Source organism: Sinocyclocheilus anshuiensis, unplaced genomic scaffold (genome assembly GCF_001515605.1).
Source record: "Sinocyclocheilus anshuiensis isolate Anshui unplaced genomic scaffold, SAMN03320099.WGS_v1.1 scaffold1396, whole genome shotgun sequence".
In the NCBI taxonomy this organism is placed as follows: Eukaryota; Metazoa; Chordata; class Actinopteri; order Cypriniformes; family Cyprinidae; genus Sinocyclocheilus; species Sinocyclocheilus anshuiensis.
The window spans coordinates 58,650-72,184 of record NW_015544208.1 but is presented as its reverse complement, the minus strand read 5'-3'; the positions used below and the strand labels follow the sequence as shown (position 1 = coordinate 72,184).

The window sequence follows — 13,535 nt, the reverse complement described above, 5'->3', positions numbered from 1 at the left end:
GCAATTTCCGTTATTACCATGTAATTTCCTAAGTAATAATGCAGATATTACCATAGTATTGCCCTGTTATTACTGAGCCGTAATATTATGTGGTACCACAGTTACTTTACTTTGTGCTATTCAGTTAAATGTCTATACATTTGCTGTATCATAGTAAAATATACTTTATATATTATGAAGTTATATTTATATTTATTACACCCGCGTACACGTAGCACAACACGGGGTTATTGTTTTCACTCCTGTCTGAGTTTGTGCCATTCAAGTTGGTAATTGTTATTGTTAAATTAATTTTACCATATTAGTAGCACCGTTACAATTTTGTTTTCACTCCTGTCTGTGTTTGTGCCATTGTGCAATTCTAGTTGTTTATTTTTATTGTATCTGGCCATGTTATTGTTAAATGGAATTTTAATAAATTGTTAAATGAAATATGTTTTTATATTGAAATAAAATGAAATTAGTTTATTAATTTGTCAGTCATATTCTAATGAATTAGGCCCTTATTATATGTCCTTGGCTGAACTTTACCATAGTCTAATATTACATTAACATTAAAATTATAATCATAATTTAAAATAGGAATGCTTATCAAAACTTAAATAAAGAACCCAAAACATAACTTTTTCTGCATCAATTAAATCCATAAAGTCAGTCCTGTCACAGCACTGTCAGTCCTGTCACGCCTCGGTCAGTCCTGTCACACAGGAAATTGTTATAAAAATGTAATATTTGAGGAAATATTGATGAATTAATCTCTGTAACTGTGTAGATGAAGGTTGGAGTATATATCCACTACTATGTTTTTGAAAAAATCTCCTATGTAAAGGCAGTTTTTTTACAACTATATGAGTGCCTAGCGGGGTATTCTGTGATTTTGTGTACTACAGTTGACCGAAAAGTTGCTTATATTCCTTATAGAAATTACAAAACCATGTTAGATACAATCAGGGACATGTGACCAATAAGAAAATGCTATTTGTATCAAAGAAATTCATTAGGAAACCATTCTAACATATACAAATTTGTCTGTGACAGGGCCTGACATTTTAGGGGTGAAATGCGTATAAAAATGTATTTATTTCAATCATAAAAACATGCTGAGATGGCACGATATGTGTTTCATATAGATTAACATGTCCTCCATATGACTCAACGTTCAGATTTAAGAATAAGATATTTTTTTCCCCCAAGATTTTTACAAGTGGAAATTTATAGTCCTGTGACACTGCCTTACAAATGAATGGCATTGTTGTTTTTTATTACCTTTATTGCATATAATATGTATTTAACGCATGCCATAGTAAAACATTATTTGAATAAATAGACATTACACTGTAAATCTGAAGCTTTTTATGCTCATCGACAAATTTTTTGAATTTTATCCCTCTTTTACCTAGGCCTATGTAGCACTGCATATTAGTATATTAATTGTATTTCAATACATATGAAGAGTTTATTTGCAAAGACAGATAACTCCATTTTTAACAATTCTCTGAAAATCATGTTTTTTCATTGTGCATTCCAGTTAATCTCAATCAAACTTTAGTTGGGTTATTTTGATTAGGGGAAAAAATAACTAATAATTACAGCTAACTAACCTGACATTTTAGGGGTGAAATGCGTATAAAAATGTATTTATTTCAATCATAAAAACATGCTGAGATGGCACGATATGTGTTTCATATAGATTAACATGTCCTCCATATGACAGATTTAAGAATAAGATTTTTTTTTCACCCAAGATTTTTACAAGTGGAAATGTACGTTTCTGGTAGAATGTCCCATAATATTGGTGCTGCCTTAATCCTGATGTACATAATAACTCTGCAACATCAAATTTGATCAGTTCATATCCAACACATTTGTGACACTTAATCTAACGTTTATCGATCTAAAGACCCCTAACAGGTTTTAGATATTTTTATCTCAGGCCTACATGGAAATCATGCTAGATTTAATGCCCAAATTCCCATTTCTGCCACTGATCAATTACTAACAACACCCTCTTAGTAATTTCCCTAAAAAAAGAGCTTTGTTTTTTATAACTCAAGCTCAACCATATGTAGGAAATTATGAAATATGCCAGAACGCACATGTCTGTTCATGGTGTGGTTCACCTGGGCCTCACCCACAAAAAAGAATCAGTGCAAGTTCATGGATTTACATGGATAGATAATTTAATATTTAGAGTTGTGCAATGTTTTAAGACCATGAAGGCACTGTGAGGAGAAGACATCCTGAACCAATCCCTAACCAAAGTCCTACTTGATAACAAAGGAACAATTCTGTGCACCCAAGACACTGAACCATCACATTTCAAAGATCAATAGCAGACTTAACCTTTAATAAAATACGTGTAATTCATAGATTTAAAAAAGTTTATGAAAAAAACCTGCCATCATTTTCACACAGCTGTCAAAACTTCACTCCATCATGTTCAAAATTATTGTTCAAACAAGTTATATAATTCTCAGTTGTTTTAATGTTTACTTAAAAAGTCTCTCAAATGTGCTGCTATAGTATGTAGAGTGTACACAGTTCCGAATCTCTATCAGATTAAAGTGCAAACAACGTTTAAGAATAAAAATAGCTTTCAGCTCAAGCTCGTAGGGAGTTTCTTCTGCACTGTCAACGTTCATCTGCTCATTCACATTATGTGACTCGTCTTTTTTAAAGTTGAGACTACTCGGTTGTTCTTACCTTTACGTTTGGAGTTACTTGCAGTCGCCCGTAAAGAAACTTTTTTCCGTTCCGAAAAAGTCGGCTATTTTCACCCCCTGTTCAGCGAACGCATCCGCGGTACATTCCTGGTGTCGGTGAAACCCCACCCAAAGCTATTCAGCTTGAAGGCGAAAAGCAGCCCTGGCGAAACCTGTTCGCGTTCGGCCGAGTCCTGCCCGCCGAGCGTCTCAGCCCCGTTAAGATAACACAGCATTCGGTGAACAACTCAACCCTTTGAATTTCAGTTGTGAAGCTCCTCCCAACCATCGCCGGCGTCACCGCTCACCTACAGGAGACAGTTACTACAAAACCGACAACTAGGCTATAAAGCCGAATACAACACGAATAAAGCCGAATAGGGCTTTTACAGCAGGCTTTGTTACAGTTGATGCATTTGCATAACCGACAAAACACGAACAAATTTGCTCCGTGGAGTTCCCCGAGCGCACTCCATATCCCAGCTCACCCTGCTCTTCCATAGCGAGCAGACAGACAGATGGTGGATTGTTACTCACTCATAGGACAAAGGCGCACCCAGGTCATGATCAAGCTGAAGAGTTTTTTTTTTTGTTTTTTTTTGTATTTGTATGTCTGGTGGTACAGATGGTATAGAAGATAAATTATTCATTAATAGTTCATGATTTAAAACTCTCTATTTCTGTAGAATAACGCGTCTCTAAAGGTCACATCAAGTTGCTGTGCACATGTGTAAACAACTTTACCAACCAAAGCCATCTTAAAATCATATTAAAAGTTAATGTGTTGTTTTTATCACATGATTTTTCCTAACATCAAATACACAGTCATTTCTCCTTTTTTTCCCATAAATAATATATGATATTAAATATTATTAAATATTTTGTATTTACTCTCTATTTATACGTTTAGATTTTATAGTGGACATTATATTTTATTTCAAATACATTTAAAGGTTTTTCCATAGGTTATGTGAGATCTCAAAGAGAAGTAATTAATATCTTCTTTTATTATTTTCACTCACATATACTGGAGACTTACATATACAGGTCTTAAATAGTCAATATTTGTGCAATGATTTTGTATAGTGAACAACAGATTAAATTGATTAAACCATTGAAAACGTGTACAAATACACATCCTCTTTTTAACAAACACATTATTTAATATACACCTACATTTGAGCAGCTGTGGTTAAATTAACTGTTAAACTGTCAACACTCTTACTAGTACATTATTACTGTTATTTATTTTAAAGGGCGCGATGCAACGCAACATGTAAAAAGACAGTATAAGTCATTATATTTATTATATATTTATATTTTTATATATTTATTATATATTATATATGTATTGCTATTATTATTATTATTATTATTATTATTATCCGTAATTATGTCCCCACTGGATGCAACAAATGCCTAGTTTATAATGGGTTTTAATGTTTTTGTCTCGTCGCTCCGGCTGGACAGGGCATCACAATATGGTAAGGGGCGTAACATTTCCGTCACACGCTTGAGGTATTCGGCCAATCACAACGCACTGGATAGCTGGCCAATCAGAGCACACCTCGCTTTTCAGACCGATGAGCTTTGTAAAACTCGACGCGTTTCAGAAAGGCGGGGCATAGAGGAGAAACAATAATGCACAGTATGTGGAAAATAATGTGTTTTTTAACCTTAAACCGCATAAACACATTTAATTACACCAAATACACTAAATAATGTTATTTTTAGCAACATCATATGACCCCTTTAAATTTCAAATATCAAAAATTCTAATTAAAAAAGCAAGATCCGCGCTCACTTTTTTATTATACAAAAAGCACAAATGGATCAAACGTTTTAGCACTCAGTCTGCCTCGGTGAATTATTCAAAATAATAATCAAAAAGAAAAAAAAATCAAAGTTATATACATTAAAGGAATCACCTTTTCAGAGTGTAAAGGTCACCCATTTTAATTGATGGATATATCAACATTTCATCAAAATAAACAGACTTCAGGTTAATATATTTTAGTTACAAATTTATTTTTATGTGAGACCAAAGTACAATTTGTTATTCAAGCTCTGTAGTGTCAAGACATCCCAAGAGCAACTATGAGGCTATAATGATTATTGGTTACTTTATTGCAATTTGTAAAAGTAAGAGCACAATACATATGCATGGTGAGGGGTGGAGTAAGTCAGAGGATTTTGTCCCACCCTAGAAAGGAAAAGACTTAAAGACATCCGCATTTTGCCAGACTTTCACCTTTACTGGTGTGGGGAAGTCTTTGAATTTTGTGAAGATTTTTTGCTGTTTATATGTGTGAGGCCAGTTTCATGTCCCCTTCTTCAGGTTAGCGTGTCTGTATCTGACTGAACTTAGCAACTCAGGTAACTCAGGTAAGGGAGGGTGTGAGAAAGGGTGCGGCCCCCCGAAGAATGTGCCAGCACAACTGAGACATTCACCACGCCTAGGACACGCTCATTCCTCAAATGCACATACACACCATCAGCATACTTACTTTTTCTTCTGTGTTCATAACCTTCACCACATTCACTTGAGGTCACACAAATCACATTGCAAAAAAACATTATTGTACCACAAATATGGTGTATGCAAATTTCAAAGCTATCCGTTGAACACTCTCACACTCATTCACACTCAACATTCAGCTGTCGAAACACTTTATTCACTTTCAATTTTCCAGTTTTACTTGACTGTGATAGGTGTCATATGTTTCCAGCAGTCCCGTAAACAAGTAGGGGGAAAACATTAATATATATATATATTTTTTTAAATTTAAATTTAACAGTCATGTTATCTTCCAGTCATTTTGACCTGGACAGGATTTTCTTCTTCTTGAAAGTGCTAGTTAATGTTATCAAATTGGACAAAAACTTACAGACTTTCTTTACACAAGGTATAACATCTTACACAAAATAGATCATTTTTGTACTTTTAGGTATTTTTTCCCATCTTGTTACACTTGTGGTGTTCAAAAATGACCGGTCTACAAAAAATTGCTTGTAAATCTCTCATTAGTCTATATTACCAAATATACAGTGGGTACGGAAAGTATTCAGACCCCCTTAAATTTTTCACTCTTTGTTATATTGCAGCCATTTGCTAAAATCATTTAAGTTCATTTTTTTTCCTCATTAATGTACACACAGCACCCCATATTGACAGAAAAACACAGAATCGTTGACATTTTTGCAGATTTATTAAAAAAGAAAAACTGAAATATCACATGGTCCTAAGTATTCAGACCCTTTGCTCAGTATTTAGTAGAAGCACCCTTTTGATCTAATACAGCCATGAGTCTTTTTGGGAAAGATGCAACAAGTTTTTCACACCTGGATTTGGGGATCCTCTGCCATTCCTCCTCGCAGATCCTCTCCAGTTCTGTCAGGTTGGATGGTAAACGTTGGTGGACAGCCATTTTTAGGTCTCTCCAGAGATGCTCAATTGGGTTTAAGTCAGGGCTCTGGCTGGGCCATTCAAGAACAGTCACAGAGTTGTTGTGAAGCCACTCCTTCGTTATTTTAGCTGTGTGCTTAGGGTCATTGTCTTGTTGGAAGGTAAACCTTCGGCCCAGTCTGAGGTCCTGAGCACTCTGGAGAAGGTTTTCGTCCAGGATATCCCTGTACTTGGCCGCATTCATCTTTCCCTCGATTGCAACCAGTCATCCTGTCCCTGCAGCTGAAAAACACCCCCACAGCATGATGCTGCCACCACCATGCTTCACTGTTGGGACTGTATTGGACAGGTGATGAGCAGTGCCTGGTCTTCTCCACACATACCGCTTAGAATTAACGCCAAAAAGTTCTATCTTGGTCTCATCAAACCAGAGAATCTTATTTCTCACCATCTTAGATTATGGAGGCCACTGTGCTCTTAGGAACCTTAAGTGCAGCAGAAATTTTTTTGTAACCTTGGCCAGATCTGTGCCTTGCCACAATTCTGTCTCTGAGCTCTTCAGGCAGTTCCTTTGACCTCATGATTCTCATTTGCTCTGACATGCACTGTGAGCTGTAAGGTCTTATATAGACAGGTGTGTGGCTTTCCTAATCAAGTCCAATCAGTATAATCAAACACAGCTGGACTCAAATGAAGGTGTAGAACCATCTCAAGGATGATCAGAAGAAATGGACAGCACCTGAGTTAAATATATGAGTGTCACAGCAAAGGGTCTGAATACTTAGGACCATGTGATATTTCAGTTTTTCTTTTTTAATAAATCTGCAAAAATGTCAACAATTCTGTGTTTTTCTGTCAATATGGGGTGCTGTGTGTACATTAATGAGGAAAAAAAATGAACTTAAATGATTTTAGCAAATGGCTGCAATATAACAAAGAGTGAAAAATTTAAGGGGGTCTGAATACTTTCCGTACCCACTGTATACTACCAAATATTGGATTCAGTCTTTTTATCAGTTTGTTTTCTGTCAATTAGTGCAGCTTTTGTATTTCTTTCTAATTGATTGTAGGCCTGATCTGAGATTATCAATTTTTGTGTGAACATTGCCAAAATGATCCACAAATCAAATTTTTTTTTTCACTCAAATACTGAGGTGCGTAAGGTCAGATCAATGAGGCCTACGACAAATCAGTTCCAAAATGAAACACAAAACCTGTGTTAATTGAAACAGTTGACAAAAAGATTAAATCCCAGATTTGGTGATAATATAGCATATTATCATTTTTTGTCATTTTTGACCAAAATTATGTAACAGCACGAGCTATAAAACCTAAAAATCTAAAATAAGATATTCCACATGATTATGGCTTTAAACCCGAAGGGCTTTTTACTAATAGGACAAACAAAGGTCCACCTCCCAGCTAAATGATTTTTTTACGAGTAGCCAATGTTGAAAGACTGTTTGAGATCATTTTTTTCCTACAAACTCTGTCTTGTTTTATAGCCTAAACAAGTTTTAGCATGCCAGCATAATCTGCATCCATCCATTTGCTGAAGAGTGATCTTTAAAACAGTGCTCTGTTTTTCGAAACAAGGTGTCCTTTTGCTGTCTGGCAGAGTCCCACCCACAATTCCCCTCTCCTGCTGTAATATCACACCTGTGTATCATGTGACACAAGGCAGCTCTCTGTTGCTCTTAAACACACACAGATGCACATAAACAAACTTTCATTATTCAAAGTAGTTATGCATAATCTAAACTGAGGAGGCTTTCTCTATTTTGTTTACTCACACATGTGCATTTGTATAATCACCACCACATTTCAGTTTTTTGGTAGAATTTGTCAATCGCATGTATTGCAGTCACCCATTTATATGAATAAATGTCCATTCATGTGTTATATTTTTGTCTTTTTTGTGTTTTTAATCAGTGTTTGATTGAGTGTGTGGCACATTGCTGATACATTACTGATAAGCTCAGGTGGTGTGTGATCGAGGTTGAAACCCGTAAAGTAGCATATTTTCACATTAAATGTCAAGTCCCTGAAGCTACAGAGCCAGTTACAGTTGAATGCCTCAGCTCCTCCAGTAATGATGTACACCTCGGGCTGTGTCGTGTTGAATTGTACTTTATTACCTCATCCAGCAGTCCATGTCCACCACCCAACCCAAACACAAAGACAAACAAATCAGCCCAACCCGTCTGCTAGCTTGAAACGCTGTGTGTGCCTAAATTCCATAAATGATTCAGAAAGGGTTGGACATCAAATTCAAGAACATGAATGGTTATTACTGGACACTGGCATGTTTAAGTACAGGATAATTAAACATAAGACTCATGTATAATTATTTACTATAAGTGTCCAAGTTAATCATGTGTGGTGTCCCTGCTATACATGTGATCTGATTTCACTATATCAGCCAAATGCTTTAAATACCATCCGGTTATGTACGCAGTAAATATATTTGAGTGACTTAAGAATGTTCGTGTCATGAACAGTTCATTGCCGTCAGGTTTTCAAGAGCAGCTGCTTTCAGCACACTATAGATAAAGAGTTTGTGGGTAGACTCTTGAAAGATTATGCCGCATAGTAAAAGGAGGGATACATTTTTGCTATTAGTCAAAGCAGATTGTTAGGACTAGCTTTAACAGTTAAAGGCCTGGTTTCACAAACGGGGCTTAGCTTAAACCAGGACTAGGCCTTAGTTAAATTAAGATATTTAAGCAGCTTTTATAAAAATGCCTTAGAAGAAAACGTTACATGTAACAGTGGAACTGACATTTTTTAAGATATGTCAGAGCAAGATATTTTCAGTTGAGACAGCTCAAACATGCATTTTAATCTGGGACTAGCCTTAAACCATGTCTGTGAAACCGGGGGATACAGATTAGTTAAAAAGGTTACAGCTAAATTGTCAAAATATGAATTGAAATGAACTGTTCTAGCCCTGATTGAATTGAAATTGCAATCGAATTCTTTCAGGCTAGTCATGGTACAACCAAAGAATTACCCATCCACCATCACAGCAATCTCATAAAAATGTATTCTGTATAATCTACTGAGATACATCACATTAAAATCATCCAATTTTAGTATATGTCAAGTTTTGACTTTTCACACTTTTGTATCCTAAAATTGTTTCATCAGAATGAAGTGTCATATTTACCCATCCTATTTTTCATGTAATTGAAAAAATGATTATTAATCAGCAGCATTTGATTTTCCAACTGATTTTATTTAGTTTAATTTCAGAACCTTGTTTATTTTTATTATTTTTCATTTTAATTTTTTTTAAGTCATTTTAGTTAATTTCGTCTTGTAAATAGTTTATGACCATCATCAAAAGCTCACCTGTATTTTTATCTAAATGCAGAAGTGATACTAGCTGGATTACTGCAGCGAACAAGGAATGTTCTCAGAACGGTCTGGCAAGGTTATCTCAAAGTTATGAACATTATTCCAGTCATAGTCTTTAATAATATTTTCAAAATGTTAGCAAAAACATTATTTATACATTAATCATGGACCTTTTTTTCCAAATGTTTTCTAAACATTATACTACTTACAACTTGTTTTAAAGCGTTCATAGAACATTCAAAGTAATGTTCCCATTATGTTTAAATGATAAAATGAAACATTCTCATAATGTTTACGCTAACATTCTCATGAACACGAAAAACGTTTCTGAGAACATTCAGAAATAACTTTTCCATTAATTATCAAAACATTCTTCGAACATGTCTGGTTATTAAAGGTGTAAAATGCAAGCTGACAGACTGAAATCACACAGTGACAGCCCTAGGCTCTGTAAACCAAAGAAGGTGTATGATACCTTGAGAAAGCTATCCAATAGCATTCCCATTCGTCTCAGTGGCAGCCAATCCACTGACCCAGGATGTCCCGTAAGTCCTTGATTTGCAATTTCCCATCTTTACTCATTGCCTCAGTTCCAGAAGCAGTTTTCTTAATACCAGGGTGAGTAAATGAATAAACAGAAATCTCCTTTTGGGGTGAACTATTGTTTAACAATAATATGTCATCAGGAAAAACCTGCTTTCCCAAAGTCATTGTTATAATAAGATTCACTGCTCAAATACAATACCCAGCCCTGCCACCGGACATGCTTTTAATCTCCTGCTCTGTTCCTTTCACAGTCATATGTAAATATCCTGCTGAAACAGTTGACCACTGGCATTTCACACATGAGCTGTATGGCCAACGCAAAATATGCATAATATAGCTACACAAGAACAAAGCATATTTCCTCCCTTGCTGATCTGACAGAGGGATATTTAGGCTTCAAGTGATAAAACAGATCAATTCACTTGAGAAACTTGTACTGTTGAATACAGAGATGGCTTAAGGGGTGTTTTGATGTCACTGATAGAGCCCTGCTTTGACCTCTGACCTTGATGACGCTGTATCAGTTCTTCAAAGCATCCAGATACCAAAGGGCTGTAAATCCCTTGAAGCAAGCAAAGAGTGACAGTCTTTTGGTCCTTACGGACAGATATGACATCACTGTTAACCCCTATCCCCCTCAACCCAACTCATTCATGTCTACTGCCCCAGATGTTTCCTCAGGACATGCAGCATTCTGTCAGCTTCCTGTTTATACTTCCAGGATATGTCCATTTAGCTATAGCTTGAAAGAACTATATGCAAATACTCTATTTGGGCACACCTACTCATTCTTTTTTTATTATTATTTTAGAAAAACAGTATAGTCCTTCAAACTATGAAATAACACAAGTGAAATATATAAATTATGCAGTGTGCAAAATGTAAAAGAATCAAAACCATCCACGGTTTTTCAAAAGCCACCCTTTGCCTAGATTACACACTCTTGGCATTCTCTCAGTCAGTTCATGAGAGCACTGTTTTTTTTCTTTGCTATCTAGTCCAGCTTATTCCTATAAAATGATTTTAATATTATTTTTTTGTATTGTATTTTTTGTCATGCATGGATACCATATAAATTTGTCTACAAAGCTAATTTCACACAGCCCAAATCCAAACCTTTACTCTATTACTGTATATGTGACCCTGAACCACAAAACCAGTCTTAAGTCGCTGGGGTATATTTGTAGCAATAGCCAAAAATACTTTGTATGGGTCAAAATTATATTATGCCAAAAGTCATTAGGATATTAAGTAAAGATCATGTTCCATGAAGATATTTTGTAAACTTCCTACTGTAAATATATGAAAACTTCAAGTCCATTAATAATCAAGGACTTAATTTGGACAACTTTAAAGGTGATTTGCTCAATATTTAGATTTTTTTTTTGTTTTTTTTGCAATCTCAGATTCCAGATTTTCAAATAGTTGTATCTCGGCCAAATATTATCCTATCCTAACAAACCATACATCAATGGAAAACTGTTTATTCAGCTTTCAGATGATGTATAAATCTCTGATTGAGACCCTTTGACCTATATATGTACATGAACTTGCATTTTTACCCTCTGGTATTTACATTAAACAGAGACAGATGGCGGGAAACAGGCCACAGTCAGTGTTTCCGTGTGTGGTGTTCCATATGTGAGTGTTTAGAGCTAGAGCTAAAACCCAGCAAGTAAGAAAGACAGCGCTCTCTGGTGTGGTGAAATAACATCTGCAGTATGACGATTAAAAACAATAAAATAAAATAACCTGTATTTTTTATTTATTATTTTATTTATTCATAAACATTAAGCCATAATTACAGTTAGCAGCTATTAATTCTACCAGAAAAACGTATCAAAATAAAAGTGTATTTTCTAGGCATTACAGATTAATACATTTTCTATATTATAACATTATGTTTTTGTTATGTTTCATATTATGTTATCATAATATGTTTTAGACATGATAAATTAAAATCGGAAGTGACGTTTCGTAGAATGTTTGTCGGCCATGTTTGTGAGTGGGGTATATATTGCTTTATAAAATAAGTAGCATTATTAGAACTCTTTTATAACTCAAACTCTACTGATAACTTAATATAGTCATGATTTAATTTCACGTTTCAGTTCTGTTTTGCGCTCGAATACTAAACTTTCAAAATGACAACTCGAAGTGCGGGGCGGAAATGCGCTGCTTCGCTGTGAGCTCTGGTCTGTTTCCGTGTGAAAGTGTGATTGCGAGAGATTAATGACCCAGATCGACATGAAAACAGGTCTTGCTGTTGGAAGGGTCTACTGACATTTTGCGCTACAGAAATCTGACTGACATTGAGCAGGTGAGTGACAGTGTTTTACGCTGGTTGTCACTGAGCGCAGTAATATATCGATAAATACAGAGTCGTGCGATGATGTTCGCTCATTCGTGAGGTATTTCATATCCAGTGGTAACCAAGACTAAACAGCTGTTAGCAACCTGTCAACGAGTTCACCACTGGTAATCACCAAAAACTGCAAATACGCGCGGGCTTCAACCAATCATGCATGAAAATCAGCTAAATAAACAATGTCGACGAGATGTGACATTTTTTGGGTTATAAATGTAGTCTGCAGCTTTACGCAATGTGAGCGTTTCCCACTTGCAGGGGACATAGTAACGTATATTTAAAATCTCATTTAGATTTAGAACTGACACGCCAATTTTGGGGTATAATTTAAACAGCGAAGGTGATTAATGTCATCCTTTAAATGATTAACTGTTTGTCGACATCTTTAATTTCCCGGTCGCTCAGTTAAATGACATTGCTAACTCGGAACGGCTAAATAAACCCCGAAGGGTTTACCACTAATGAATCCGTTTACCCAGTGCGTTGTATTTGTGTTGGCGCAAAGAAGGCCTGTGATGACCGTTTGCCAGCCCGGATCTTTACACCTGCTCGTTTCCTTGTCTTGTTCGCATAGCCGTTTCTGTCTTCTAATGCGACGCGTCACCTTTAACTGTCCTGTACCGTTCACATCACGGTCGCTGTCTGTCCATCATAACATCAAAACCAGCGTGTTCTGCTAACTCTCTTGGTATTACTTTGAAATGAATAAACGACAGAAATTCATGTAGAAAAATTCTAATGTGTCAAAGAAATAGTTCATTTCTTTCTTCTATGAAAAACAAAAATGCAGCGTGACAGCTTCAGTCACCTTTCGCTTTCATTCAATGTAAAATAATGCCGTGAAAATGAAAAAATGACCGCAGCTGTCATTCTGTCAGCCATCTCCTTTTGTGTTTCATTTGAGATTAAAAGTCATACAGGTTTGGAACAATATGCTGCTGATTAAATGACAAAATCATAATGTTTGAGATTTGAGTTTTGGGAATGTAATTTTTCATTCATTTTCACAAACTCTTTTTGAGATTTGACATTTGGGAATGTAATTTTTCATAAATGTTTCTCCAAAATTAGTCAAATGCAGTTTCACTTCCTCATATAAGCTGTGACATCTTCGTAGCCTGACTTTAAATGATTTTGTTAGTGTGTGTGTGTA

The 13,535-nt window shown here is 35.6% G+C and overlaps 2 protein-coding genes across 5 annotated transcripts in view; one reads left to right on the top strand and one right to left on the bottom strand.

Moving 5' to 3' along the window:
- Positions 1 to 3,033, bottom strand: part of LOC107697051 (protein FAM83H) — a 13,563-nt gene extending 10,530 nt beyond the window's left edge. The window contains exon 1 of one of the 2 annotated variants that reach the window (XM_016497686.1): positions 2,704 to 3,033. The gene's annotated coding sequence lies outside the window, so the exon portion shown is untranslated. The remainder of the gene's footprint in view (positions 1 to 2,703) is intronic. The other variant, XM_016497687.1, reaches the window with a different exon arrangement.
- Positions 3,034 to 12,207: 9,174 nt separating this feature from the next.
- The window catches only part of LOC107697050 (dyslexia-associated protein KIAA0319-like protein), a 17,174-nt gene continuing 15,846 nt past the window's right edge, over positions 12,208 to 13,535 (top strand). For 2 of the 3 annotated variants that reach the window (XM_016497684.1, XM_016497683.1), the window contains exon 1: positions 12,208 to 12,334. The gene's annotated coding sequence lies outside the window, so the exon portion shown is untranslated. The remainder of the gene's footprint in view (positions 12,335 to 13,535) is intronic. The other variant, XM_016497685.1, reaches the window with a different exon arrangement.